The sequence below is a fragment of the Brachyhypopomus gauderio genome, unplaced genomic scaffold (assembly GCF_052324685.1).
Source record: "Brachyhypopomus gauderio isolate BG-103 unplaced genomic scaffold, BGAUD_0.2 sc92, whole genome shotgun sequence".
NCBI classification, from domain to species: domain Eukaryota; kingdom Metazoa; phylum Chordata; class Actinopteri; order Gymnotiformes; family Hypopomidae; genus Brachyhypopomus; species Brachyhypopomus gauderio.
In genome coordinates this window covers 649321-672164 of record NW_027506913.1, presented here as the reverse complement: position 1 = coordinate 672164, position 22844 = coordinate 649321, and the positions used below count along the sequence as shown (strand labels likewise).

The following is a 22844-nucleotide window of genomic DNA, read 5'->3' as shown; positions in this document are numbered from 1 at the left end:
GTCCGTAAGGTCCAATCAATGGTTGTCTTCAACGCAAACTGAAGAATCAAAACTTCATGTAGTCACTAAGACTTGAATACTCATGGAAAAATAAGAAACTAAACTAAAACACATTTACTTTCTTCTCATCTTCGTTCCAATCTTGCCAGGTCTTTAACTTGATGCTATTCTTCACACTCACCAATCTATTGTAACATGAGAATGTTTTTCTTTTCGTTACTTCACTTTCTGAAGTAACTCTGCTCAAGAGCCTTTCTTGAAAGGTCCTCCGTTTTGTTACATCTCAGGTGCATGATAAACAAGAAACGTTACCTTTAGCTGTATTGCCTTTCAAGGGCCGAATCGACAGATACTAACACAGAATCATGCATAGACTACTCAGGTTGAGAAGAAAGCAGAGAGCTCAGGGATTCTGCCTGAAGATTCCCTCCCTTTGGTACGTTCTTCCCTCACCATTACTCTCCTCTTGAATTGGTGAAACTTTAAGGCAGACGAGAGGGAATGAAAAAAATCAAAATACATTGGAAGAGCTATTGAACTAAAACATCTGACTGCCTTGTTCCATTTTTTTAGCTAGACTTCTACGTATTAGACCTCGTGGCGCAACGGTATCGTGTCTGACTCCAGATCAGAAGGTTACGTTTTCAAATCACGTCGGGGTCAAAAGCTTCTTTATAGCAACATGAAAATGGGGCCGCAGCTTCAGCATGCAGGTCTCTTTGGCCTCATTCTGATTTTGAGAAATAACAACGCTTTGTATCACTTCATTTAAAAACGATGTAAGAGTCACGGTCATCTGTGCAGCTGTGAGTAAGGTGTCAATGTAACCAGAACATATTAAAGCACAGTGTTTTTGAAGGTGTTGACTCCTATATCGTTCTGTATTGCATGAGTTATCTCTGAAGGTAAAAAGCAGGAGCAATCTGTAAAACATGAGCTTTGGTTGCCATCAATAAACGTGAGTGGCAAAGTACCACGTTTTGTGAATAACATCAGGTATCCATGTATAATGAGATGCGTTGGCCGGGAATCGAACCCGGGTCAACTGCTTGGAAGGCAGCTATGCTCACCACTATACCACCAACGACTACATATGTCTCTTTACCTTGCATCTTGGCCATTGCAGTCTCCCATAACTGGATCGCTTCTCACATGCATAAAAGCACTTATCAAGCCACTACAGCACCTGGCTGCCTTTAAGCCTCTATTATTGCTTTATTCGTGCCACCATCCCTTCAAGATGCCGACAAGACATGCAACAAGAATCTTCTCTGTCAGTCCACAAGGTGGTGGAATGGACTTCCGCTGACAGTCCGTAAGGTCCAATCAATGGTTGTCTTCAACGCAAACTGAAGAATCAAAACTTCATGTAGTCACTAAGACTTGAATACTCATGGAAAAATAAGAAACTAAACTAAAACACATTTACTTTCTTCTCATCTTCGTTCCAATCTTGCCAGGTCTTTAACTTGATGCTATTCTTCACACTCACCAATCTATTGTAACATGAGAATGTTTTTCTTTTCGTTACTTCACTTTCTGAAGTAACTCTGCTCAAGAGCCTTTCTTGAAAGGTCCTCCGTTTTGTTACATCTCAGGTGCATGATAAACAAGAAACGTTACCTTTAGCTGTATTGCCTTTCAAGGGCCGAATCGACAGATACTAACACAGAATCATGCATAGACTACTCAGGTTGAGAAGAAAGCAGAGAGCTCAGGGATTCTGCCTGAAGATTCCCTCCCTTTGGTACGTTCTTCCCTCACCATTACTCTCCTCTTGAATTGGTGAAACTTTAAGGCAGACGAGAGGGAATGAAAAAAATCAAAATACATTGGAAGAGCTATTGAACTAAAACATCTGACTGCCTTGTTCCATTTTTTTAGCTAGACTTCTACGTATTAGACCTCGTGGCGCAACGGTATCGCGTCTGACTCCAGATCAGAAGGTTACGTTTTCAAATCACGCCAGGTTCAAAAGCTTCTTTATTGCAACATGAAAATGGGGCCGCAGCTTCAGCATGCAGGTCTCTTTGGCCTCATTGTGATTTTGAGAAATAACAACGCTTTGTATCACTTCATTTAAAAACGATATAAGAGTCACGGTCATCTGTGCAGCTGTGAGTAAGGTGTCAATGTAACCAGAACATATTAAAGCACAGTGTTTTTGAAGGTGTTGACTCCTATATCGTTCTGTATTGCATGAGTTATCTCTGAAGGTAAAAAGCAGGAGCAATCTGTAAAACATGAGCTTTGGTTGCCATCAATAAACGTGAGTGGCAAAGTACCACGTTTTGTGAATAACATCAGGTATCCATGTATAATGAGATGCGTTGGCCAGGAATCCAACCCGGGTCAACTGCTTGGAAGGCAGCTATGCTCACCACTATACCACCAACGCCTACATATTTTCTTTACCTTGCATCTTGGCCATTGCAGTCTCCCATAACTGGATCGCTTCTCACATGCATAAAAGCACTTATCAAGCCACTACAGCACCTGGCTGCCTTTAAGCCTCTATTATTGCTTTATTCGTGCCACCATCCCTTCAAGATGCCGACAAGACATGCAACAAGAATCTTCTCTGTCAGTCCACAAGGTGATGGAATGGACTTCCGCTGACAGTCCGTAAGGTCCAATCAATGGTTGTCTTCAACGCAAACTGAAGAATCAAAACTTCATGTAGTCACTAAGACTTGAATACTCATGGAAAAATAAGAAACTAAACTAAAACACATTTACTTTCTTCTCATCTTCGTTCCAATCTTGCCAGGTCTTTAACTTGATGCTATTCTTCACACTCACCAATCTATTGTAACATGAGAATGTTTTTCTTTTCGTTACTTCACTTTCTGAAGTAACTCTGCTCAAGAGCCTTTCTTGAAAGGTCCTCCGTTTTGTTACATCTCAGGTGCATGATAAACAAGAAACGTTACCTTTAGCTGTATTGCCTTTCAAGGGCCGAATCGACAGATACTAACACAGAATCATGCATAGACTACTCAGGTTGAGAAGAAAGCAGAGAGCTCAGGGATTCTGCCTGAAGATTCCCTCCCTTTGGTACGTTCTTCCCTCACCATTACTCTCCTCTTGAATTGGTGAAACTTTAAGGCAGACGAGAGGGAATGAAAAAAATCAAAATACATTGGAAGAGCTATTGAACTAAAACATCTGACTGCCTTGTTCCATTTTTTTAGCTAGACTTCTACGTATTAGACCTCGTGGCGCAACGGTAGCGTGTCTGACTCCAGATCAGAAGGTTACGTGTTCAAATCACGTCGGGGTCAAAAGCTTCTTTATAGCAACATGAAAATGGGGCCGCAGCTTCAGCATGCAGGTCTCTTTGGCCTCATTCTGATTTTGAGAAATAACAACGCTTTGTATCACTTCATTTAAAAACGATGTAAGAGTCACGGTCATCTGTGCAGCTGTGAGTAAGGTGTCAATGTAACCAGAACATATTAAAGCACAGTGTTTTTGAAGGTGTTGACTCCTATATCGTTCTGTATTGCATGAGTTATCTCTGAAGGTAAAAAGCAGGAGCAATCTGTAAAACATGAGCTTTGGTTGCCATCAATAAACGTGAGTGGCAAAGTACCACGTTTTGTGAATAACATCAGGTATCCATGGATAATGAGATGCGTTGGCCAGGAATCCAACCCGGGTCAACTGCTTGGAAGGCAGCTATGCTCACCACTATACCACTAACGCCTACATATGTCTCTTTACCTTGCATCTTGGCCATTGCAGTCTCCCATAACTGGATCGCTTCTCACATGCATAAAAGCACTTATCAAGCCACTACAGCACCTGGCTGCCTTTAAGCCTCTGTTATTGCTTTATTCGTGCCACCATCCCTTCAAGATGCCGACAAGACATGCAACAAGAATCTTCTCTGTCAGTCCACAAGGTGGTGGAATGGACTTCCGCTGACAGTCCGTAAGGTCCAATCAATGGTTGTCTTCAACGCAAACTGAAGAATCAAAACTTCATGTAGTCACTAAGCACTTGAATACTCATGGAAAAATAAGAAACTAAACTAAAACACATTTACTTTCTTCTCATCTTCGTTCCAATCTTGCCAGGTCTTTAACTTGATGCTATTCTTCACACTCACCAATCTATTGTAACATGAGAATGTTTTTCTTTTCGTTACTTCACTTTCTGAAGTAACTCTGCTCAAGAGCCTTTCTTGAAAGGTCCTCCGTTTTGTTACATCTCAGGTGCATGATAAACAAGAAACGTTACCTTTAGCTGTATTGCCTTTCAAGGGCCGAATCGACAGATACTAACACAGAATCATGCATAGACTACTCAGGTTGAGAAGAAAGCAGAGAGCTCAGGGATTCTGCCTGAAGATTCCCTCCCTTTGGTACGTTCTTCCCTCACCATTACTCTCCTCTTGAATTGGTGAAACTTTAAGGCAGACGAGAGGGAATGAAAAAAATCAAAATACATTGGAAGAGCTATTGAACTAAAACATCTGACTGCCTTGTTCCATTTTTTTAGCTAGACTTCTACGTATTAGACCTCGTGGCGCAACGGTATCGCGTCTGACTCCAGATCAGAAGGTTACGTTTTCAAATCACGCCAGGTTCAAAAGCTTCTTTATTGCAACATGAAAATGGGGCCGCAGCTTCAGCATGCAGGTCTCTTTGGCCTCATTGTGATTTTGAGAAATAACAACGCTTTGTATCACTTCATTTAAAAACGATATAAGAGTCACGGTCATCTGTGCAGCTGTGAGTAAGGTGTCAATGTAACCAGAACATATTAAAGCACAGTGTTTTTGAAGGTGTTGACTCCTATATCGTTCTGTATTGCATGAGTTATCTCTGAAGGTAAAAAGCAGGAGCAATCTGTAAAACATGAGCTTTGGTTGCCATCAATAAACGTGAGTGGCAAAGTACCACGTTTTGTGAATAACATCAGGTATCCATGTATAATGAGATGCGTTGGCCAGGAATCCAACCCGGGTCAACTGCTTGGAAGGCAGCTATGCTCACCACTATACCACCAACGCCTACATATTTTCTTTACCTTGCATCTTGGCCATTGCAGTCTCCCATAACTGGATCGCTTCTCACATGCATAAAAGCACTTATCAAGCCACTACAGCACCTGGCTGCCTTTAAGCCTCTATTATTGCTTTATTCGTGCCACCATCCCTTCAAGATGCCGACAAGACATGCAACAAGAATCTTCTCTGTCAGTCCACAAGGTGATGGAATGGACTTCCGCTGACAGTCCGTAAGGTCCAATCAATGGTTGTCTTCAACGCAAACTGAAGAATCAAAACTTCATGTAGTCACTAAGACTTGAATACTCATGGAAAAATAAGAAACTAAACTAAAACACATTTACTTTCTTCTCATCTTCGTTCCAATCTTGCCAGGTCTTTAACTTGATGCTATTCTTCACACTCACCAATCTATTGTAACATGAGAATGTTTTTCTTTTCGTTACTTCACTTTCTGAAGTAACTCTGCTCAAGAGCCTTTCTTGAAAGGTCCTCCGTTTTGTTACATCTCAGGTGCATGATAAACAAGAAACGTTACCTTTAGCTGTATTGCCTTTCAAGGGCCGAATCGACAGATACTAACACAGAATCATGCATAGACTACTCAGGTTGAGAAGAAAGCAGAGAGCTCAGGGATTCTGCCTGAAGATTCCCTCCCTTTGGTACGTTCTTCCCTCACCATTACTCTCCTCTTGAATTGGTGAAACTTTAAGGCAGACGAGAGGGAATGAAAAAAATCAAAATACATTGGAAGAGCTATTGAACTAAAACATCTGACTGCCTTGTTCCATTTTTTTAGCTAGACTTCTACGTATTAGACCTCGTGGCGCAACGGTAGCGTGTCTGACTCCAGATCAGAAGGTTACGTGTTCAAATCACGTCGGGGTCAAAAGCTTCTTTATAGCAACATGAAAATGGGGCCGCAGCTTCAGCATGCAGGTCTCTTTGGCCTCATTCTGATTTTGAGAAATAACAACGCTTTGTATCACTTCATTTAAAAACGATGTAAGAGTCACGGTCATCTGTGCAGCTGTGAGTAAGGTGTCAATGTAACCAGAACATATTAAAGCACAGTGTTTTTGAAGGTGTTGACTCCTATATCGTTCTGTATTGCATGAGTTATCTCTGAAGGTAAAAAGCAGGAGCAATCTGTAAAACATGAGCTTTGGTTGCCATCAATAAACGTGAGTGGCAAAGTACCACGTTTTGTGAATAACATCAGGTATCCATGGATAATGAGATGCGTTGGCCAGGAATCCAACCCGGGTCAACTGCTTGGAAGGCAGCTATGCTCACCACTATACCACTAACGCCTACATATGTCTCTTTACCTTGCATCTTGGCCATTGCAGTCTCCCATAACTGGATCGCTTCTCACATGCATAAAAGCACTTATCAAGCCACTACAGCACCTGGCTGCCTTTAAGCCTCTGTTATTGCTTTATTCGTGCCACCATCCCTTCAAGATGCCGACAAGACATGCAACAAGAATCTTCTCTGTCAGTCCACAAGGTGGTGGAATGGACTTCCGCTGACAGTCCGTAAGGTCCAATCAATGGTTGTCTTCAACGCAAACTGAAGAATCAAAACTTCATGTAGTCACTAAGCACTTGAATACTCATGGAAAAATAAGAAACTAAACTAAAACACATTTACTTTCTTCTCATCTTCGTTCCAATCTTGCCAGGTCTTTAACTTGATGCTATTCTTCACACTCACCAATCTATTGTAACATGAGAATGTTTTTCTTTTCGTTACTTCACTTTCTGAAGTAACTCTGCTCAAGAGCCTTTCTTGAAAGGTCCTCCGTTTTGTTACATCTCAGGTGCATGATAAACAAGAAACGTTACCTTTAGCTGTATTGCCTTTCAAGGGCCGAATCGACAGATACTAACACAGAATCATGCATAGACTACTCAGGTTGAGAAGAAAGCAGAGAGCTCAGGGATTCTGCCTGAAGATTCCCTCCCTTTGGTACTTTCTTCCCTCACCATTACTCTCCTCTTGAATTGGTGAAACTTTAAGGCAGACAAGAGGGAATGAAAAAAATCAAAATATATTGGAAGAGCTATTGAACTAAAACATCTGACTGCCTTGTTCCATTTTTTTAGCTAGACTTCTACGCGTTGGACCTCGTTGCGCAACGGTAGCGTGTCTGACTCCAGGTCAGAAGGTTACGTGTTCAAATCATGTCGGGGTCAAAAGCTTCTTTATAGCAACATGAAAATGGGGCCGCAGCTTCAGCATGCAGGTCACTTTGGCCTCATTCTGATTTTGAGAAATAACAACGCTTTGTATCACTTCGTTTAAAAACGATGTAAGAGTCACGGTCATCTGTGCAGCTGTGAGTAAGGTGTCAATGTAACCAGAACATATTAAAGCACAGTGTTTTTGAAGGTGTTGACTCCTATATCGTTCTGTATTGCATGAGTTATCTCTGAAGGTAAAAAGCAGGAGCAATCTGTAAAACATGAGCTTTGGTTGCCATCAAAAAACGTGAGTGGCAAAGTACCACGTTTTGTGAATAACATCAGGTATCCATGTATAATGAGATGCGTTGGACGGGAATCGAACCCGGGTCAACTGCTTGGAAGGCAGCTATGCTCACCACTATACCACCAACGCCTACATATTTTCTTTACCTTGCATCTTGGCCATTGCAGTCTCCCATAACTGGATCGCTTCTCACATGCGTAAAAGCACTTATCAAGCCACTACAGCACCTGGCTGCCTTTAAGCCTCTATTATTGCTTTATTCGTGCCACCATCCCTTCAAGATGCCGACAAGACATGCAACAAGAATCTTCTCTGTCAGTCCACAAGGTGGTGGAATGGACTTCCGCTGACAGTCTGTAAGGTCCAATCAATGGTTGTCTTCAACGCAAACTGAAGAATCAAAACTTCATGTAGTCACTAAGCACTTGAATACTCATGGAAAAATAAGAAACTAAACTAAAACACATTTACTTTCTTCTCATCTTCGTTCCAATCTTGCCAGGTCTTTAACTTGATGCTATTCTTCACACTCACCAATCTATTGTAACATGAGAATGTTTTTCTTTTCGTTACTTCACTTTCTGAAGTAACTCTGCTCAAGAGCCTTTCTTGAAAGGTCCTCCGTTTTGTTACATCTCAGGTGCATGATAAACAAGAAACGTTACCTTTAGCTGTATTGCCTTTCAAGGGCCGAATCGACAGATACTAACACAGAATCATGCATAGACTACTCAGGTTGAGAAGAAAGCAGAGAGCTCAGGGATTCTGCCTGAAGATTCCCTCCCTTTGGTACTTTCTTCCCTCACCATTACTCTCCTCTTGAATTGGTGAAACTTTAAGGCAGACAAGAGGGAATGAAAAAAATCAAAATATATTGGAAGAGCTATTGAACTAAAACATCTGACTGCCTTGTTCCATTTTTTTAGCTAGACTTCTATGCGTTGGACCTCGTGGCGCAACGGTAGCGTGTCTCACTCCAGATCAGAAGGTTACGTGTTCAAATCACGTCGGGGTCAAAAGCTTCTTTATAGCAACATGAAAATGGGGCCGCAGCTTCAGCATGCAGGTCACTTTGGCCTCATTCTGATTTTGAGAAATAACAACGCTTTGTATCACTTCGTTTAAAAACGATGTAAGAGTCACGGTCATCTGTGCAGCTGTGAGTAAGGTGTCAATGTAACCAGAACATATTAAAGCACAGTGTTTTTGAAGGTGTTGACTCCTATATCGTTCTGTATTGCATGAGTTATCTCTGAAGGTAAAAAGCAGGAGCAATCTGTAAAACATGAGCTTTGGTTGCCATCAAAAAACGTGAGTGGCAAAGTACCACGTTTTGTGAATAACATCAGGTATCCATGTATAATGAGATGCGTTGGCCGGGAATCGAACCCGGGTCAACTGCTTGGAAGGCAGCTATGCTCACCACTATACCACCAACGCCTACATATTTTCTTTACCTTGCATCTTGGCCATTGCAGTCTCTCATAACTGGATCGCTTCTCACATGCGTAAAAGCACTTATCAAGCCACTACAGCACCTGGCTGCCTTTAAGCCTCTATTATTGCTTTATTCGTGCCACCATCCCTTCAAGATGCCGACAAGACATGCAACAAGAATCTTCTCTGTCAGTCCACAAGGTGGTGGAATGGACTTCCGCTGACAGTCTGTAAGGTCCAATCAATGGTTGTCTTCAACGCAAACTGAAGAATCAAAACTTCATGTAGTCACTAAGCACTTGAATACTCATGGAAAAATAAGAAACTAAACTAAAACACATTTACTTTCTTCTCATCTTCGTTCCAATCTTGCCAGGTCTTTAACTTGATGCTATTCTTCACACTCACCAATCTATTGTAACATGAGAATGTTTTTCTTTTCGTTACTTCACTTTCTGAAGTAACTCTGCTCAAGAGCCTTTCTTGAAAGGTCCTCCGTTTTGTTACATCTCAGGTGCATGATAAACAAGAAACGTTACCTTTAGCTGTATTGCCTTTCAAGGGCCGAATCGACAGATACTAACACAGAATCATGCATAGACTACTCAGGTTGAGAAGAAAGCAGAGAGCTCAGGGATTCTGCCTGAAGATTCCCTCCCTTTGGTACTTTCTTCCCTCACCATTACTCTCCTCTTGAATTGGTGAAACTTTAAGGCAGACAAGAGGGAATGAAAAAAATCAAAATATATTGGAAGAGCTATTGAACTAAAACATCTGACTGCCTTGTTCCATTTTTTTAGCTAGACTTCTATGCGTTGGACCTCGTGGCGCAACGGTAGCGCGTCTCACTCCAGATCAGAAGGTTACGTGTTCAAATCACGTCGGGGTCAAAAGCTTCTTTATAGCAACATGAAAATGGGGCCGCAGCTTCAGCATGCAGGTCACTTTGGCCTCATTCTGATTTTGAGAAATAACAACGCTTTGTATCACTTCGTTTAAAAACGATGTAAGAGTCACGGTCATCTGTGCAGCTGTGAGTAAGGTGTCAATGTAACCAGAACATATTAAAGCACAGTGTTTTTGAAGGTGTTGACTCCTATATCGTTCTGTATTGCATGAGTTATCTCTGAAGGTAAAAAGCAGGAGCAATCTGTAAAACATGAGCTTTGGTTGCCATCAAAAAACGTGAGTGGCAAAGTACCACGTTTTGTGAATAACATCAGGTATCCATGTATAATGAGATGCGTTGGCCGGGAATCGAACCCGGGTCAACTGCTTGGAAGGCAGCTATGCTCACCACTATACCACCAACACCTACATATTTCTCTTTACCTTGCATATTGGCCATTGCAGTCTCCCATAACTGGATCGCTTCTCACATGCGTAAAAGCACTTATCAAGCCACTACAGCACCTGGCTGCCTTTAAGCCTCTATTATTGCTTTATTCGTGCCACCATCCCTTCAAGATGCCGACAAGACATGCAACAAGAATCTTCTCTGTCAGTCCACAAGGTGGTGGAATGGACTTCCGCTGACAGTCCGTAAGGTCCAATCAATGGTTGTCTTCAACGCAAACTGAAGAATCAAAACTTCATGTAGTCACTAAGCACTTGAATACTCATGGAAAAATAAGAAACTAAACTAAAACACATTTACTTTCTTCTCATCTTCGTTCCAATCTTGCCAGGTCTTTAACTTGATGCTATTCTTCACACTCACCAATCTATTGTAACATGAGAATGTTTTTCTTTTCGTTACTTCACTTTCTGAAGTAACTCTGCTCAAGAGCCTTTCTTGAAAGGTCCTCCGTTTTGTTACATCTCAGGTGCATGATAAACAAGAAACGTTACCTTTAGCTGTATTGCCTTTCAAGGGCCGAATCGACAGATACTAACACAGAATCATGCATAGACTACTCAGGTTGAGAAGAAAGCAGAGAGCTCAGGGATTCTGCCTGAAGATTCCCTCCCTTTGGTACTTTCTTCCCTCACCATTACTCTCCTCTTGAATTGGTGAAACTTTAAGGCAGACAAGAGGGAATGAAAAAAATCAAAATATATTGGAAGAGCTATTGAACTAAAACATCTGACTGCCTTGTTCCATTTTTTTAGCTAGACTTCTATGCGTTGGACCTCGTTGCGCAACGGTAGCGCGTCTGACTCCAGGTCAGAAGGTTACGTGTTCAAATCATGTCGGGGTCAAAAGCTTCTTTATAGCAACATGAAAATGGGGCCGCAGCTTCAGCATGCAGGTCACTTTGGCCTCATTCTGATTTTGAGAAATAACAACGCTTTGTATCACTTCGTTTAAAAACGATGTAAGAGTCACGGTCATCTGTGCAGCTGTGAGTAAGGTGTCAATGTAACCAGAACATATTAAAGCACAGTGTTTTTGAAGGTGTTGCCTCCTATATCGTTCTGTATTGCATGAGTTATCTCTGAAGGTAAAAAGCAGGAGCAATCTGTAAAACATGAGCTTTGGTTGCCATCAAAAAACGTGAGTGGCAAAGTACCACGTTTTGTGAATAACATCAGGTATCCATGTATAATGAGATGCGTTGGCCGGGAATCAAACCCGGGTCAACTGCTTGGAAGGCAGCTATGCTCACCACTATACCACCAACGCCTACATATTTTCTTTACCTTGCATCTTGGCCATTGCAGTCTCCCATAACTGGATCGCTTCTCACATGCGTAAAAGCACTTATCAAGCCACTACAGCACCTGGCTGCCTTTAAGCCTCTATTATTGCTTTATTCGTGCCACCATCCCTTCAAGATGCCGACAAGACATGCAACAAGAATCTTCTCTGTCAGTCCACAAGGTGGTGGAATGGACTTCCGCTGACAGTCCGTAAGGTCCAATCAATGGTTGTCTTCAACGCAAACTGAAGAATCAAAACTTCATGTAGTCACTAAGCACTTGAATACTCATGGAAAAATAAGAAACTAAACTAAAACACATTTACTTTCTTCTCATCTTCGTTCCAATCTTGCCAGGTCTTTAACTTGATGCTATTCTTCACACTCACCAATCTATTGTAACATGAGAATGTTTTTCTTTTCGTTACTTCACTTTCTGAAGTAACTCTGCTCAAGAGCCTTTCTTGAAAGGTCCTCCGTTTTGTTACATCTCAGGTGCATGATAAACAAGAAACGTTACCTTTAGCTGTATTGCCTTTCAAGGGCCGAATCGACAGATACTAACACAGAATCATGCATAGACTACTCAGGTTGAGAAGAAAGCAGAGAGCTCAGGGATTCTGCCTGAAGATTCCCTCCCTTTGGTACTTTCTTCCCTCACCATTACTCTCCTCTTGAATTGGTGAAACTTTAAGGCAGACAAGAGGGAATGAAAAAAATCAAAATATATTGGAAGAGCTATTGAACTAAAACATCTGACTGCCTTGTTCCATTTTTTTAGCTAGACTTCTACGTGTTGGACCTCGTTGCGCAACGGTAGCGCGTCTGACTCCAGGTCAGAAGGTTACGTGTTCAAATCATGTCGGGGTCAAAAGCTTCTTTATAGCAACATGAAAATGGGGCCGCAGCTTCAGCATGCAGGTCACTTTGGCCTCATTCTGATTTTGAGAAATAACAACGCTTTGTATCACTTCGTTTAAAAACGATGTAAGAGTCACGGTCATCTGTGCAGCTGTGAGTAAGGTGTCAATGTAACCAGAACATATTAAAGCACAGTGTTTTTGAAGGTGTTGACTCCTATATCGTTCTGTATTGCATGAGTTATCTCTGAAGGTAAAAAGCAGGAGCAATCTGTAAAACATGAGCTTTGGTTGCCATCAAAAAACGTGAGTGGCAAAGTACCACGTTTTGTGAATAACATCAGGTATCCATGTATAATGAGATGCGTTGGACGGGAATCGAACCCGGGTCAACTGCTTGGAAGGCAGCTATGCTCACCACTATACCACCAACGCCTACATATTTTCTTTACCTTGCATCTTGGCCATTGCAGTCTCCCATAACTGGATCGCTTCTCACATGCGTAAAAGCACTTATCAAGCCACTACAGCACCTGGCTGCCTTTAAGCCTCTATTATTGCTTTATTCGTGCCACCATCCCTTCAAGATGCCGACAAGACATGCAACAAGAATCTTCTCTGTCAGTCCACAAGGTGGTGGAATGGACTTCCGCTGACAGTCCGTAAGGTCCAATCAATGGTTGTCTTCAACGCAAACTGAAGAATCAAAACTTCATGTAGTCACTAAGCACTTGAATACTCATGGAAAAATAAGAAACTAAACTAAAACACATTTACTTTCTTCTCATCTTCGTTCCAATCTTGCCAGGTCTTTAACTTGATGCTATTCTTCACACTCACCAATCTATTGTAACATGAGAATGTTTTTCTTTTCGTTACTTCACTTTCTGAAGTAACTCTGCTCAAGAGCCTTTCTTGAAAGGTCCTCCGTTTTGTTACATCTCAGGTGCATGATAAACAAGAAACGTTACCTTTAGCTGTATTGCCTTTCAAGGGCCGAATCGACAGATACTAACACAGAATCATGCATAGACTACTCAGGTTGAGAAGAAAGCAGAGAGCTCAGGGATTCTGCCTGAAGATTCCCTCCCTTTGGTACTTTCTTCCCTCACCATTACTCTCCTCTTGAATTGGTGAAACTTTAAGGCAGACAAGAGGGAATGAAAAAAATCAAAATATATTGGAAGAGCTATTGAACTAAAACATCTGACTGCCTTGTTCCATTTTTTTAGCTAGACTTCTATGCGTTGGACCTCGTGGCGCAACGGTAGCGTGTCTGACTCCAGATCAGAAGGTTACGTGTTCAAATCACGTCGGGGTCAAAAGCTTCTTTATAGCAACATGAAAATGGGGCCGCAGCTTCAGCATGCAGGTCTCTTTGGCCTCATTCTGATTTTGAGAAATAACAACGCTTTGTATCACTTCGTTTAAAAACGATGTAAGAGTCACGGTCATCTGTGCAGCTGTGAGTAAGGTGTCAATGTAACCAGAACATATTAAAGCACAGTGTTTTTGAAGGTCTTGACTCCTATATCGTTCTGTATTGCATGAGTTATCTCTGAAGGTAAAAAGCAGGAGCAATCTGTAAAACATGAGCTTTGGTTGCCATCAATAAACGTGAGTGGCAAAGTACCACGTTTTGTGAATAACATCAGGTATCCATGTATAATGAGATGCGTTGGCCGGGAATCGAACCCGGGTCAATTGCTTGAAAGGCAGCTATGCTCACCACTATACCACCAACGCCTACATATTTTCTTTACCTTGCATCTTGGCCATTGCAGTCTCCCATAACTGGATCGCTTCTCACATGCGTAAAAGCACTTATCAAGCCACTACAGCACCTGGCTGCCTTTAAGCCTCTATTATTGCTTTATTCGTGCCACCATCCCTTCAAGATGCCGACAAGACATGCAACAAGAATCTTCTCTGTCAGTCCACAAGGTGGTGGAATGGACTTCCGCTGACAGTCTGTAAGGTCCAATCAATGGTTGTCTTCAACGCAAACTGAAGAATCAAAACTTCATGTAGTCACTAAGCACTTGAATACTCATGGAAAAATAAGAAACTAAACTAAAACACATTTACTTTCTTCTCATCTTCGTTCCAATCTTGCCAGGTCTTTAACTTGATGCTATTCTTCACACTCACCAATCTATTGTAACATGAGAATGTTTTTCTTTTCGTTACTTCACTTTCTGAAGTAACTCTGCTCAAGAGCCTTTCTTGAAAGGTCCTCCGTTTTGTTACATCTCAGGTGCATGATAAACAAGAAACGTTACCTTTAGCTGTATTGCCTTTCAAGGGCCGAATCGACAGATACTAACACAGAATCATGCATAGACTACTCAGGTTGAGAAGAAAGCAGAGAGCTCAGGGATTCTGCCTGAAGATTCCCTCCCTTTGGTACTTTCTTCCCTCACCATTACTCTCCTCTTGAATTGGTGAAACTTTAAGGCAGACAAGAGGGAATGAAAAAAATCAAAATATATTGGAAGAGCTATTGAACTAAAACATCTGACTGCCTTGTTCCATTTTTTTAGCTAGACTTCTACGCGTTGGACCTCGTTGCGCAACGGTAGCGCGTCTGACTCCAGGTCAGAAGGTTACGTGTTCAAATCATGTCGGGGTCAAAAGCTTCTTTATAGCAACATGAAAATGGGGCCGCAGCTTCAGCATGCAGGTCACTTTGGCCTCATTCTGATTTTGAGAAATAACAACGCTTTGTATCACTTCGTTTAAAAACGATGTAAGAGTCACGGTCATCTGTGCAGCTGTGAGTAAGGTGTCAATGTAACCAGAACATATTAAAGCACAGTGTTTTTGAAGGTGTTGACTCCTATATCGTTCTGTATTGCATGAGTTATCTCTGAAGGTAAAAAGCAGGAGCAATCTGTAAAACATGAGCTTTGGTTGCCATCAAAAAACGTGAGTGGCAAAGTACCACGTTTTGTGAATAACATCAGGTATCCATGTATAATGAGATGCGTTGGACGGGAATCGAACCCGGGTCAACTGCTTGGAAGGCAGCTATGCTCACCACTATACCACCAACGCCTACATATTTTCTTTACCTTGCATCTTGGCCATTGCAGTCTCCCATAACTGGATCGCTTCTCACATGCGTAAAAGCACTTATCAAGCCACTACAGCACCTGGCTGCCTTTAAGCCTCTATTATTGCTTTATTCGTGCCACCATCCCTTCAAGATGCCGACAAGACATGCAACAAGAATCTTCTCTGTCAGTCCACAAGGTGGTGGAATGGACTTCCGCTGACAGTCTGTAAGGTCCAATCAATGGTTGTCTTCAACGCAAACTGAAGAATCAAAACTTCATGTAGTCACTAAGCACTTGAATACTCATGGAAAAATAAGAAACTAAACTAAAACACATTTACTTTCTTCTCATCTTCGTTCCAATCTTGCCAGGTCTTTAACTTGATGCTATTCTTCACACTCACCAATCTATTGTAACATGAGAATGTTTTTCTTTTCGTTACTTCACTTTCTGAAGTAACTCTGCTCAAGAGCCTTTCTTGAAAGGTCCTCCGTTTTGTTACATCTCAGGTGCATGATAAACAAGAAACGTTACCTTTAGCTGTATTGCCTTTCAAGGGCCGAATCGACAGATACTAACACAGAATCATGCATAGACTACTCAGGTTGAGAAGAAAGCAGAGAGCTCAGGGATTCTGCCTGAAGATTCCCTCCCTTTGGTACTTTCTTCCCTCACCATTACTCTCCTCTTGAATTGGTGAAACTTTAAGGCAGACAAGAGGGAATGAAAAAAATCAAAATATATTGGAAGAGCTATTGAACTAAAACATCTGACTGCCTTGTTCCATTTTTTTAGCTAGACTTCTATGCGTTGGACCTCGTGGCGCAACGGTAGCGTGTCTCACTCCAGAGCAGAAGGTTACGTGTTCAAATCACGTCGGGGTCAAAAGCTTCTTTATAGCAACATGAAAATGGGGCCGCAGCTTCAGCATGCAGGTCACTTTGGCCTCATTCTGATTTTGAGAAATAACAACGCTTTGTATCACTTCGTTTAAAAACGATGTAAGAGTCACGGTCATCTGTGCAGCTGTGAGTAAGGTGTCAATGTAACCAGAACATATTAAAGCACAGTGTTTTTGAAGGTGTTGACTCCTATATCGTTCTGTATTGCATGAGTTATCTCTGAAGGTAAAAAGCAGGAGCAATCTGTAAAACATGAGCTTTGGTTGCCATCAAAAAACGTGAGTGGCAAAGTACCACGTTTTGTGAATAACATCAGGTATCCATGTATAATGAGATGCGTTGGCCGGGAATCGAACCCGGGTCAACTGCTTGGAAGGCAGCTATGCTCACCACTATACCACCAACACCTACATATTTTCTTTACCTTGCATCTTGGCCATTGCAGTCTCCCATAACTGGATCGCTTCTCACATGCGTAAAAGCACTTATCAAGCCACTACAGCACCTGGCTGCCTTTAAGCCTCTATTATTGCTTTATTCGTGCCACCATCCCTTCAAGATGCCGACAAGACATGCAACAAGAATCTTCTCTGTCAGTCCACAAGGTGGTGGAATGGACTTCCGCTGACAGTCTGTATGGTCCAATCAATGGTTGTCTTCAACGCAAACTGAAGAATCAAAACTTCATGTAGTCACTAAGCACTTGAATACTCATGGAAAAATAAGAAACTAAACTAAAACACATTTACTTTCTTCTCATCTTCGTTCCAATCTTGCCAGGTCTTTAACTTGATGCTATTCTTCACACTCACCAATCTATTGTAACATGAGAATGTTTTTCTTTTCGTTACTTCACTTTCTGAAGTAACTCTGCTCAAGAGCCTTTCTTGAAAGGTCCTCCGTTTTGTTACATCTCAGGTGCATGATAAACAAGAAACGTTACCTTTAGCTGTATTGCCTTTCAAGGGCCGAATCGACAGATACTAACACAGAATCATGCATAGACTACTCAGGTTGAGAAGAAAGCAGAGAGCTCAGGGATTCTGCCTGAAGATTCCCTCCCTTTGGTACTTTCTTCCCTCACCATTACTCTCCTCTTGAATTGGTGAAACTTTAAGGCAGACAAGAGGGAATGAAAAAAATCAAAATATATTGGAAGAGCTATTGAACTAAAACATCTGACTGCCTTGTTCCATTTTTTTAGCTAGACTTCTATGCGTTGGACCTCGTGGCGCAACGGTAGCGCGTCTCACTCCAGATCAGAAGGTTACGTGTTCAAATCACGTCGGGGTCAAAAGCTTCTTTATAGCAACATGAAAATGGGGCCGCAGCTTCAGCATGCAGGTCACTTTGGCCTCATTCTGATTTTGAGAAATAACAACGCTTTGTATCACTTCGTTTAAAAACGATGTAAGAGTCACGGTCATCTGTGCAGCTGTGAGTAAGGTGTCAATGTAACCAGAACATATTAAAGCACAGTGTTTTTGAAGGTGTTGACTCCTATATCGTTCTGTATTGCATGAGTTATCTCTGAAGGTAAAAAGCAGGAGCAATCTGTAAAACATGAGCTTTGGTTGCCATCAAAAAACGTGAGTGGCAAAGTACCACGTTTTGTGAATAACATCAGGTATCCATGTATAATGAGATGCGTTGGCCGGGAATCGAACCCGGGTCAACTGCTTGGAAGGCAGCTATGCTCACCACTATACCACCAACGTCTACATATTTTCTTTACCTTGCATCTTGGCCATTGCAGTCTCCCATAACTGGATCGCTTCTCACATGCGTAAAAGCACTTATCAAGCCACTACAGCACCTGGCTGCCTTTAAGCCTCTATTATTGCTTTATTCGTGCCACCATCCCTTCAAGATGCCGACAAGACATGCAACAAGAATCTTCTCTGTCAGTCCACAAGGTGGTGGAATGGACTTCCGCTGACAGTCTGTAAGGTCCAATCAATGGTTGTCTTCAACGCAAACTGAAGAATCAAAACTTCATGTAGTCACTAAGCACTTGAATACTCATGGAAAAATAAGAAACTAAACTAAAACACATTTACTTTCTTCTCATCTTCGTTCCAATCTTGCCAGGTCTTTAACTTGATGCTATTCTTCACACTCACCAATCTATTGTAACATGAGAATGTTTTTCTTTTCGTTACTTCACTTTCTGAAGTAACTCTGCTCAAGAGCCTTTCTTGAAAGGTCCTCCGTTTTGTTACATCTCAGGTGCATGATAAACAAGAAACGTTACCTTTAGCTGTATTGCCTTTCAAGGGCCGAATCGACAGATACTAACACAGAATCATGCATAGACTACTCAGGTTGAGAAGAAAGCAGAGAGCTCAGGGATTCTGCCTGAAGATTCCCTCCCTTTGGTACTTTCTTCCCTCACCATTACTCTCCTCTTGAATTGGTGAAACTTTAAGGCAGACAAGAGGGAATGAAAAAAATCAAAATATATTGGAAGAGCTATTGAACTAAAACATCTGACTGCCTTGTTCCATTTTTTTAGCTAGACTTCTATGCGTTGGACCTCGTGGCGCAACGGTAGCGCGTCTTACTCCAGATCAGAAGGTTACGTGTTCAAATCACGTCGGGGTCAAAAGCTTCTTTATAGCAACATGAAAATGGGGCCGCAGCTTCAGCATGCAGGTCACTTTGGCCTCATTCTGATTTTGAGAAATAACAACGCTTTGTATCACTTCGTTTAAAAACGATGTAAGAGTCACGGTCATCTGTGCAGCTGTGAGTAAGGTGTCAATGTAACCAGAACATATTAAAGCACAGTGTTTTTGAAGGTCTTGACTCCTATATCGTTCTGTATTGCATGAGTTATCTCTGAAGGTAAAAAGCAGGAGCAATCTGTAAAACATGAGCTTTGGTTGCCATCAAAAAACGTGAGTGGCAAAGTACCACGTTTTGTGAATAACATCAGGTATCCATGTATAATGAGATGCGTTGGACGGGAATCGAACCTGGGTCAACTGCTTGGAAGGCAGCTATGCTCACCACTATACCACCAACGCCTACATATTTTCTTTACCTTGCATCTTGGCCATTGCAGTCTCCCATAACTGGATCGCTTCTCACATGCGTAAAAGCACTTATCAAGCCACTACAGCACCTGGCTGCCTTTAAGCCTCTATTATTGCTTTATTCGTGCCACCATCCCTTCAAGATGCCGACAAGACATGCAACAAGAATCTTCTCTGTCAGTCCACAAGGTGGTGGAATGGACTTCCGCTGACAGTCTGTAAGGTCCAATCAATGGTTGTCTTCAACGCAAACTGAAGAATCAAAACTTCATGTAGTCACTAAGCACTTGAATACTCATGGAAAAATAAGAAACTAAACTAAAACACATTTACTTTCTTCTCATCTTCGTTCCAATCTTGCCAGGTCTTTAACTTGATGCTATTCTTCACACTCACCAATCTATTGTAACATGAGAATGTTTTTCTTTTCGTTACTTCACTTTCTGAAGTAACTCTGCTCAAGAGCCTTTCTTGAAAGGTCCTCCGTTTTGTTACATCTCAGGTGCATGATAAACAAGAAAAGTTACCTTTAGCTGTATTGCCTTTCAAGGGCCGAATCGACAGATACTAACACAGAATCATGCATAGACTACTCAGGTTGAGAAGAAAGCAGAGAGCTCAGGGATTCTGCCTGAAGATTCCCTCCCTTTGGTACTTTCTTCCCTCACCATTACTCTCCTCTTGAATTGGTGAAACTTTAAGGCAGACAAGAGGGAATGAAAAAAATCAAAATATATTGGAAGAGCTATTGAACTAAAACATCTGACTGCCTTGTTCCATTTTTTTAGCTAGACTTCTATGCGTTGGACCTCGTGGCGCAACGGTAGCGCGTCTCACTCCAGATCAGAAGGTTACGTGTTCAAATCACGTCGGGGTCAAAAGCTTCTTTATAGCAACATGAAAATGGGGCCGCAGCTTCAGCATGCAGGTCACTTTGGCCTCATTCTGATTTTGAGAAATAACAACGCTTTGTATCACTTCGTTTAAAAACGATGTAAGAGTCACGGTCATCTGTGCAGCTGTGAGTAAGGTGTCAATGTAACCAGAACATATTAAAGCACAGTGTTTTTGAAGGTGTTGACTCCTATATCGTTCTGTATTGCATGAGTTATCTCTGAAGGTAAAAAGCAGGAGCAATCTGTAAAACATGAGCTTTGGTTGCCATCAAAAAATGTGAGTGGCAAAGTACCACGTTTTGTGAATAACATCAGGTATCCATGTATAATGAGATGCGTTGGCCGGGAATCGAACCCGGGTCAACTGCTTGGAAGGCAGCTATGCTCACCACTATACCACCAACGCCTACATATTTTCTTTACCTTGCATCTTGGCCATTGCAGTCTCCCATAACTGGATCGCTTCTCACATGCGTAAAAGCACTTATCAAGCCACTACAGCACCTGGCTGCCTTTAAGCCTCTATTATTGCTTTATTCGTGCCACCATCCCTTCAAGATGCCGACAAGACATGCAACAAGAATCTTCTCTGTCAGTCCACAAGGTGGTGGAATGGACTTCCGCTGACAGTCTGTAAGGTCCAATCAATGGTTGTCTTCAACGCAAACTGAAGAATCAAAACTTCATGTAGTCACTAAGCACTTGAATACTCATGGAAAAATAAGAAACTAAACTAAAACACATTTACTTTCTTCTCATCTTCGTTCCAATCTTGCCAGGTCTTTAACTTGATGCTATTCTTCACACTCACCAATCTATTGTAACATGAGAATGTTTTTCTTTTCGTTACTTCACTTTCTGAAGTAACTCTGCTCAAGAGCCTTTCTTGAAAGGTCCTCCGTTTTGTTACATCTCAGGTGCATGATAAACAAGAAACGTTACCTTTAGCTGTATTGCCTTTCAAGGGCCGAATCGACAGGTACTAACACAGAATCATGCATAGACTACTCAGGTTGAGAAGAAAGCAGAGAGCTCAGGGATTCTGCCTGAAGATTCCCTCCCTTTGGTACTTTCTTCCCTCACCATTACTCTCCTCTTGAATTGGTGAAACTTTAAGGCAGACAAGAGGGAATGAAAAAAATCAAAATATATTGGAAGAGCTATTGAACTAAAACATCTGACTGCCTTGTTCCATTTTTTTAGCTAGACTTCTATGCGTTGGACCTCGTGGCGCAACGGTAGCGTGTCTGACTCCAGATCAGAAGGTTACGTGTTCAAATCACGTCGGGGTCAAAAGCTTCTTTATAGCAACATGAAAATGGGGCCGCAGCTTCAGCATGCAGGTCTCTTTGGCCTCATTCTGATTTTGAGAAATAACAACGCTTTGTATCACTTCGTTTAAAAACGATGTAAGAGTCACGGTCATCTGTGCAGCTGTGAGTAAGGTGTCAATGTAACCAGAACATATTAAAGCACAGTGTTTTTGAAGGTCTTGACTCCTATATCGTTCTGTATTGCATGAGTTATCTCTGAAGGTAAAAAGCAGGAGCAATCTGTAAAACATGAGCTTTGGTTGCCATCAATAAACGTGAGTGGCAAAGTACCACGTTTTGTGAATAACATCAGGTATCCATGTATAATGAGATGCGTTGGCCGGGAATCGAACCCGGGTCAATTGCTTGAAAGGCAGCTATGCTCACCACTATACCACCAACGCCTACATATTTTCTTTACCTTGCATCTTGGCCATTGCAGTCTCCCATAACTGGATCGCTTCTCACATGCGTAAAAGCACTTATCAAGCCACTACAGCACCTGGCTGCCTTTAAGCCTCTATTATTGCTTTATTCGTGCCACCATCCCTTCAAGATGCCGACAAGACATGCAACAAGAATCTTCTCTGTCAGTCCACAAGGTGGTGGAATGGACTTCCGCTGACAGTCTGTAAGGTCCAATCAATGGTTGTCTTCAACGCAAACTGAAGAATCAAAACTTCATGTAGTCACTAAGCACTTGAATACTCATGGAAAAATAAGTGTAAGAGCCATGTTGAGAAATGCAGTACATGTGTTTACCCACTAGGGGAGTGTGTATGTGCTTCAATTGCAGTTAAATCAATTCAGTTCTGTTTAAGTTCTTTAGACGGTCGGGTTGAGGTGATACAGTTTTCTGACCGACCGACCAGTTAAGACCTCAACTAAGATAGACATGTACAGCTTGGATTATTGATATTTTTTGTATTTTTACCTTATATGTCAGTAAACATTGTTACATGAATATTTTCTGAGCTTGAGGAAATTTTTGTCGCGTCAGACTGGTTGCTATTCGCCCGCTCCGTTGGTGGTAGCAGAGCATGAAAGAGTTGCCATTACATAAAGTCAGAAAACTTCACTGGAAGTAGGACCCTTCACAGAACCACCAGGAGCGTGAAGGGGATTTAAGAGTTTGGAAAGGTGAGCTGAAGCTAACTCCTGCTATTGCTAAATGCTGAGTCAGA

The 22844-nt window shown here is 41.8% G+C and overlaps 24 non-coding genes across 24 annotated transcripts; 9 read left to right on the top strand and 15 right to left on the bottom strand.

Moving 5' to 3' along the window:
- Nucleotides 1–1015: 1015 nt before the first annotated feature.
- Nucleotides 1016–1087, bottom strand: trnag-ucc (transfer RNA glycine (anticodon UCC)). The gene has a single exon. It is a non-coding gene; the product is annotated as a tRNA-Gly (tRNA).
- A 1239-nt stretch (nucleotides 1088–2326) lies between these two features.
- trnag-ucc (transfer RNA glycine (anticodon UCC)) lies at nucleotides 2327–2398 on the bottom strand. The gene has a single exon. It is a non-coding gene; the product is annotated as a tRNA-Gly (tRNA).
- Nucleotides 2399–3212: 814 nt separating this feature from the next.
- trnaw-cca (transfer RNA tryptophan (anticodon CCA)) lies at nucleotides 3213–3284 on the top strand. Its single transcript has one exon. It is a non-coding gene; the product is annotated as a tRNA-Trp (tRNA).
- Nucleotides 3285–4948: 1664 nt separating this feature from the next.
- On the bottom strand, nucleotides 4949–5020 carry trnag-ucc (transfer RNA glycine (anticodon UCC)). The gene has a single exon. It is a non-coding gene; the product is annotated as a tRNA-Gly (tRNA).
- An 814-nt stretch (nucleotides 5021–5834) lies between these two features.
- Nucleotides 5835–5906, top strand: trnaw-cca (transfer RNA tryptophan (anticodon CCA)). Its single transcript has one exon. It is a non-coding gene; the product is annotated as a tRNA-Trp (tRNA).
- Nucleotides 5907–7570: 1664 nt separating this feature from the next.
- Nucleotides 7571–7642, bottom strand: trnag-ucc (transfer RNA glycine (anticodon UCC)). Its single transcript has one exon. It is a non-coding gene; the product is annotated as a tRNA-Gly (tRNA).
- An 815-nt stretch (nucleotides 7643–8457) lies between these two features.
- Nucleotides 8458–8529, top strand: trnaw-cca (transfer RNA tryptophan (anticodon CCA)). Its single transcript has one exon. It is a non-coding gene; the product is annotated as a tRNA-Trp (tRNA).
- Nucleotides 8530–8881: 352 nt separating this feature from the next.
- On the bottom strand, nucleotides 8882–8953 carry trnag-ucc (transfer RNA glycine (anticodon UCC)). Its single transcript has one exon. It is a non-coding gene; the product is annotated as a tRNA-Gly (tRNA).
- Nucleotides 8954–9768: 815 nt separating this feature from the next.
- trnaw-cca (transfer RNA tryptophan (anticodon CCA)) lies at nucleotides 9769–9840 on the top strand. The gene has a single exon. It is a non-coding gene; the product is annotated as a tRNA-Trp (tRNA).
- Nucleotides 9841–10192: 352 nt separating this feature from the next.
- On the bottom strand, nucleotides 10193–10264 carry trnag-ucc (transfer RNA glycine (anticodon UCC)). The gene has a single exon. It is a non-coding gene; the product is annotated as a tRNA-Gly (tRNA).
- Nucleotides 10265–11504: 1240 nt separating this feature from the next.
- trnag-ucc (transfer RNA glycine (anticodon UCC)) lies at nucleotides 11505–11576 on the bottom strand. The gene has a single exon. It is a non-coding gene; the product is annotated as a tRNA-Gly (tRNA).
- A 1239-nt stretch (nucleotides 11577–12815) lies between these two features.
- Nucleotides 12816–12887, bottom strand: trnag-ucc (transfer RNA glycine (anticodon UCC)). Its single transcript has one exon. It is a non-coding gene; the product is annotated as a tRNA-Gly (tRNA).
- Nucleotides 12888–13702: 815 nt separating this feature from the next.
- On the top strand, nucleotides 13703–13774 carry trnaw-cca (transfer RNA tryptophan (anticodon CCA)). Its single transcript has one exon. It is a non-coding gene; the product is annotated as a tRNA-Trp (tRNA).
- Nucleotides 13775–14126: 352 nt separating this feature from the next.
- Nucleotides 14127–14198, bottom strand: trnae-uuc (transfer RNA glutamic acid (anticodon UUC)). Its single transcript has one exon. It is a non-coding gene; the product is annotated as a tRNA-Glu (tRNA).
- Nucleotides 14199–15437: 1239 nt separating this feature from the next.
- Nucleotides 15438–15509, bottom strand: trnag-ucc (transfer RNA glycine (anticodon UCC)). The gene has a single exon. It is a non-coding gene; the product is annotated as a tRNA-Gly (tRNA).
- Nucleotides 15510–16748: 1239 nt separating this feature from the next.
- On the bottom strand, nucleotides 16749–16820 carry trnag-ucc (transfer RNA glycine (anticodon UCC)). The gene has a single exon. It is a non-coding gene; the product is annotated as a tRNA-Gly (tRNA).
- Nucleotides 16821–17635: 815 nt separating this feature from the next.
- trnaw-cca (transfer RNA tryptophan (anticodon CCA)) lies at nucleotides 17636–17707 on the top strand. Its single transcript has one exon. It is a non-coding gene; the product is annotated as a tRNA-Trp (tRNA).
- A 352-nt stretch (nucleotides 17708–18059) lies between these two features.
- trnag-ucc (transfer RNA glycine (anticodon UCC)) lies at nucleotides 18060–18131 on the bottom strand. The gene has a single exon. It is a non-coding gene; the product is annotated as a tRNA-Gly (tRNA).
- An 815-nt stretch (nucleotides 18132–18946) lies between these two features.
- Nucleotides 18947–19018, top strand: trnaw-cca (transfer RNA tryptophan (anticodon CCA)). Its single transcript has one exon. It is a non-coding gene; the product is annotated as a tRNA-Trp (tRNA).
- Nucleotides 19019–19370: 352 nt separating this feature from the next.
- On the bottom strand, nucleotides 19371–19442 carry trnag-ucc (transfer RNA glycine (anticodon UCC)). Its single transcript has one exon. It is a non-coding gene; the product is annotated as a tRNA-Gly (tRNA).
- Nucleotides 19443–20257: 815 nt separating this feature from the next.
- On the top strand, nucleotides 20258–20329 carry trnaw-cca (transfer RNA tryptophan (anticodon CCA)). Its single transcript has one exon. It is a non-coding gene; the product is annotated as a tRNA-Trp (tRNA).
- A 352-nt stretch (nucleotides 20330–20681) lies between these two features.
- trnag-ucc (transfer RNA glycine (anticodon UCC)) lies at nucleotides 20682–20753 on the bottom strand. Its single transcript has one exon. It is a non-coding gene; the product is annotated as a tRNA-Gly (tRNA).
- An 815-nt stretch (nucleotides 20754–21568) lies between these two features.
- On the top strand, nucleotides 21569–21640 carry trnaw-cca (transfer RNA tryptophan (anticodon CCA)). The gene has a single exon. It is a non-coding gene; the product is annotated as a tRNA-Trp (tRNA).
- Nucleotides 21641–21992: 352 nt separating this feature from the next.
- Nucleotides 21993–22064, bottom strand: trnae-uuc (transfer RNA glutamic acid (anticodon UUC)). Its single transcript has one exon. It is a non-coding gene; the product is annotated as a tRNA-Glu (tRNA).
- Nucleotides 22065–22844: the final 780 nt, after the last annotated feature.